The sequence below is a fragment of the Watersipora subatra genome, chromosome 7 (assembly GCF_963576615.1).
Source record: "Watersipora subatra chromosome 7, tzWatSuba1.1, whole genome shotgun sequence".
Lineage (NCBI taxonomy): Eukaryota > Metazoa > Bryozoa > Gymnolaemata > Cheilostomatida > Watersiporidae > Watersipora > Watersipora subatra.
Genome location: NC_088714.1, coordinates 11,253,406 through 11,259,405, shown reverse-complemented (window position 1 = coordinate 11,259,405; position 6,000 = coordinate 11,253,406).

Here is a 6,000-nt window from a genome sequence, read left to right as displayed (position 1 = left end):
CCTGTGACTAGCATGATGTATGTTGGTTACAGGCCTGTGACTAGTATGATGTATGTTGGTTACAGACCTGTGACTAGCATGGTGTATGTTGGTTACAGGCCTGTGACTAGCATGATGTGTGTTGGTTACAGGCCTGTGACTAGCATGATGTATGTTAGTTACAGACCTGTGACTAGCATGATGTATGTTGGTTACAGGCCTGTGACTAGCATGATGTATGTTGGTTACAGACCTGTGACTAGCATGATGTATGTTGGTTACAGACCTGTGACTAGCATGATGTATGCTGGTTACAGACCTGTGACTAGCATGATGTATGTTGGTTACAGGTCTGTGACTAGCATGATGTATGTTGGTTACAGACCTGTGACTAGCATGATGTATGTTGGTTACAGGCCTGTGACTAGCATGATGTATGTTGGTTACAGGCCTGTGACTAGTATGATGTATGTTGGTTACAGACCTGTGACTAGCATGATGGATGTTGGTTACAGGCCTGTGACTAGCATGATGTATGTTGGTTACAGGCCTGTGACTAGCATGATGTATGTTGGTTACAGGCCTGTGACTAGCATGATGTATGTTGGTTACAGGCCTGTGACTAGTATGATGTATGTTGGTTACAGACCTGTGACTAGCATGGTGTATGTTGGTTACAGGCCTGTGACTAGCATGATGTGTGTTGGTTACAGGCCTGTGACTAGCATGATGTATGTTAGTTACAGACCTGTGACTAGCATGATGTATGTTGGTTACAGGCCTGTGACTAGCATGATGTATGTTGGTTACAGACCTGTGACTAGCATGATGTATGTTGGTTACAGACCTGTGACTAGCATGATGTATGCTGGTTACAGACCTGTGACTAGCATAATGTATGTTGGTTACAGGTCTGTGACTAGCATGATGTATGTTGGTTACAGGCCTGTGACTAGCATGATGTATGTTGGTTACAGGTCTGTGACTAGCATGATGTATGTTGGTTACAGACCTGTGACTAGCATGATGTATGTTGGTTACAGACCTGTGACTAGCATGATGTATGTTGGTTACAGGCCTGTGACTAGCATGATGTATGTTGGTTACAGGCCTGTGACTAGTATGATGTATGTTGGTTACAGACCTGTGACTAGCATGGTGTATGTTGGTTACAGGCCTGTGACTAGCATGATGTGTGTTGGTTACAGGCCTGTGACTAGCATGATGTATGTTGGTTACAGGCCTGTGACTAGTATGATGTATGTTGGTTACAGACCTGTGACTAGCATGGTGTATGTTGGTTACAGGCCTGTGACTAGCATGATGTGTGTTGGTTACAGGCCTGTGACTAGCATGATGTATGTTGGTTACAGACCTGTGACTAGCATGATGTATGTTGGTTACAGGCCTGTGACTAGCATGATGTATGTTGGTTACAGGCCTGTGACTAGCATGATGTATGTTGGTTACAGACCTGTGACTAGCATGATGTATGTTGGTTACAGGCCTGTGACTAGCATGATGTATGTTGGTTACAGGCATGTGTTGAAGACCTAAAGAATTAACCAAATAGAACACCTTTAGCACCAAAAAAGTTTCTATAAGGCATGAGTTTGGCTATCCTAGTCTCAAACCAATAAAATCTTTATAAACATGCAGGCCACGGGTTTTGCTGTTGTATCCCAATGTATGTGCATTACCACTGTCAACAGACTCTACTTGACTTAGATATCATGTATTGTCATCTGCCCCAATCGAAAAACAACTAATATTTGGTTTTTTTTAAATTAAGAGGGGCATGCAATCAGAATCTAATCAACTTATGAATTACTAAATTAAATCCCAAAGCACCTATGAAGGGTCGCTCGGCTTAAATTAAACTTTTAAAAATTTCATACAAAAAAATTTTCAATTGAGGTTTTGCTTGTTGTTTTGGTAGTTTGACTGCCAGGCTGTTTCAAAATTAAAATTCACCAAAACCTGACTGCAGTTAAATAGATCAGGCAAAAGTACTTCTCCAAAAATGATGTCAATTCTCACACTTCCTTTTTTCTCTTTTGTTATGACATCAGCTGTTGTGTTCAAGTTGTAGTGTTCCACATATCTACTCGCATATACTTTATTTTTATTTGCTCATTATAATAAAACTTCAAATATACCCTCAGATACATTGTTATAGATGTTTTAAATGATTTGAAAAAAGGTTCTTTAGGATTTGTCCCATTGTTTCCCCTTAAATGCTGTGTAAACATATGAGTACCCAATGCCAATGAGACTATACATTTATCCCTTATAGACAATATACACAGTGACTTAATTTTTGGGGAAGTCTGAGCATATCTTTTACTTCTGAGTGTTTCAACTGCAGTCAGGTTTTGTCGATTTTGATCCTAAAACATTTCAGCAGCCAGATCATTTTAAACAACGACAAAATTCTCAAATGGTAGAAAAATTTCTACACTTTTTGATAAAATATTTTAAAATTGGATGTGAATTATTCTGAAACCAGCCATTATTAGTGATATATCTAAATTTGTTGAACATTTATTCTTACTAATTGGATCAGATGTTGCATGCTGATGAAGTGACACCGAATATCCCACTGAGTTATTTGCTTCAACTCTGAAGTAGTACATTTCATTTCCATCTAAGTAGAATGTAGTTGATTGGTTTAGTTGGTAAGTTGGTGCAGCTCCTTGGACACTGAATCTATATCCCAGTTCATCGTCACAGTTTGCATTCGTCGGTGCCTGCACAAAAATAATGTGCATCTTTACTCTCAGAGTACGAATTATTCAGGAGCCAGAAGAATAGAATCCAATGTCTAGAAAACCTTTAGGATTTTGTGTATTACAACTGTTAAAATAAAAGAAATAAATAATAATAAGCTGATTTAGTGTCAACCTACCAGCCATGCAGTTACGTATTTCCACATAATCCGGCCAGACCGAAACACCAGTTCCACATCATTGCTGATGTCACGAGGCATAGAAGGAACTGTAAGTAATGTAGCCATTATAACATTACAGAGAAAGTTTTATATATCAACTAGATAAACTGTTGGTTTGTGTTAATTCCATCTGTTTCTCTAAAAAAAAGTTTATCAATCCTTAGTGCCGTCAGCTGACTGTAGCAACTAAAAGGGTCAGAACATCATGTCTTTAAAATTTTTCAACTCAATTGATAAGATGTCAATGCACCTAATAGAGCTATAATAAAACATATTCATAATTTTAAGCTCCCTGAAACACCATATTTGTCATTTTCACGGTAGCCTATATTAAAACTTCAGCTGAAGCAGTTTTGCGTATGTTAAGCTGCTATAAAATATTTTTATATAATATTTATCTTGTGCTTACCACGTAAACAGATCTTCAAAATTAAAGAAGTTTATAATAGGATGTTTGAAAATGACCTTAGTTCTGGTCCTGCTAACCTGTGCATCGTGTTATAGCTGTCCCGTTCGTAGCAATACTCGGTCCTGCAGAGTTTACAGCTCTGAGGTGGCATGTAGTTTCTACAGAGGGCTTGTAGCCACAGATGCTAATTGTTGTCAACTCTCGGTGTATTGCAGACCAATTTCCAGAGTCACACTTGTACTAAAATATAAAGGTATGTTCAGTGTTGGCAGCTGGGTTCAGACATACTCAATAAAACCGAATATAATAGCGTGAGCGCAATGATGCAGTAGATAGCTAATAGTTGCTATATATGCGTAGCTTGAAACAGATACTGTATTTTAAATCAAATTTAACAATACAATTAAAAGCCTGGGGCTTTTTACTTTAATCATCAAAATGTTAGAAATTGCACTAGTATGAACTATTGTACTTGATGCAAAAACAGAGCTTTTGCTGATAATTTATTTATAAAATTAAAAAATGCAAAAACTTTGAAAAATTTTGAAAAAGCAATAGTACATTTGTATTCTTGTCACTAACAGCTTTGGGTAATCCCTCAGACTTGCAATTATCAATATGTCCAGACAATAATATTATGTTCAATATTTGCCTTGGCAGAGCCTAGCAATGACAGCAGGAGATTAAGTAAAGCTGTCATATGATTAACCATAGCACTAGATACATACATGTAAAAGTGCATTCTTATTAAAATAAAAACTTTTAATTAAGGTTACCTCATGAATTTATAACGCATTTGTCTCTATTACACTCACAGTATCTATTAAATAAGTATTATAAACTGTTAGCTTGCAAACGAAATTAAACAAAATATACAAATGTTAGTTCTAATGTATAAACACAATAAGATTCTAACCCGATCTTAAATAGAATGAAAGTATATATAGAGGTTTGATTCTGTACGACTAGCTACCGTAGCAGTCTCTATAACTATGCATCACCTGCTTGTGATGCGCTTCACACCTATTTGCGTCTTTTCTTTTCTTGCAGCTGATAAAATGTATCTGACAATTACAATGAATTTTGATTGACTTTTATTTATCTACATGTATCTGAATACATGCTAAACTGCCAAACAATGCTCTTTTTGTTGTCATTCAAGTGATTGAAGCAAGCTTTAGAGGAAACAGAATATTAGCTAACAATCTATCACTTTTACTCGTTCTGTTGGCAGATAGTAAAAAGTCTTATTTATGCACCAGTAAAATTCAATGGCTCTCAGTCTAAGGGCAATATATCCCATTCAGGGGTCAGAGATGAGCAGGTTTTACAATACACTGTATAATATTGCGTTATGCTATTTATGCGTTATGTTTATGTTATTATGTTATTTATGTTATGTTATTGCGTTATATTTATGCGTCATGCTATTTAGCCGCTAAAGTGAGATTTGTTGATTCATTGCTTAAACTGAGCATCAACGCACTCTTGTTTGTAGTGTTAGGAGAACAAAATTTATCTTTTCTGTCCAATTTTTGTAAAAGAGGCTACAGCAAGAGTTGTCTCTCCTCTGCATATTTTACTTGGTAGCATTTTCAGTCAAGCTAGCTTTATCCATGCATATTATATTAGTTTGTTTTGTAAGAGCTACATAACATGGAAAGTATTTGTATAACCACACTTTGAATCTACAACAACAACATTATATTACTCTATGAGTTGAGTCATAAGCTAAGTTCTTGCTCAACTCATAGAGTGACGTTTTTCTAACTTTTGTAGAAGGCAGCCAGATTTGAATCATTACTCTTAATTATTAAGTTGTCAATTGCTAAAGGATTATTTATTAGAGATTACAGGTTAGTTGCATATGCTATTTTTATTTTCTTATACCATGTTATATTGTTTCTTGTCACATTTTATTTGATGTTCAGTACTTTTAGTTGCTATCATACTGTAACTTTTTATACTTTATTGCATTCATAATTATTGTGCTTTGCAAGTTGGTATAAAAATGGTACTGAAATGTTATTTCAGGTTTCACGGTAAAAATAAATATTGTGAACCGCACACTTAACAAGTGAAATCGTCTCTCTTAAAATCCTGAGTGAATTTAATATCTGGAGTTTCCAACAAACTCTACAGTGAAACTGTAGATTAAAATCTGAAGCAGAAAAAGCTGGACTGTATATATTATCAGTTGAAACTCAGAACGTAGTGTGAAAGTAGAAAATTCAGAAATGCCTTTGCGCTCTCGACAGCGGCTTGCCAAACATAAGAAATTAGGTAAAAGTAGTCAGAAATCCCTTTATTTTTTTCTTTATCGTTAGTGAGAGTTTGACAGTAGGTCACATGACAGCGGGTCACATGACATTGGGTCACATTACAGCGGGTCACATGACAGTGAACCTGAATATGTGCATGTAGAGTAAAGCCTGGTTTTCATATGACATCGCAATGATTGTGCGCAACCCAGTGATCGTGCGCGATGTATTGCTTGGGCTGCGATGCAGTGTTTCCATAGCCCATGTAGGACCCATGCTTGCATTGGACAGAGTGGGGTAATTTCCTTACTTTTTCGTACGGGAGACCGATTTCTTCGGAAAACAGCCCTCCGTTGCGACCTTGTGCTGTCATATAAAAACCAGGCTTACTCTTTCATACG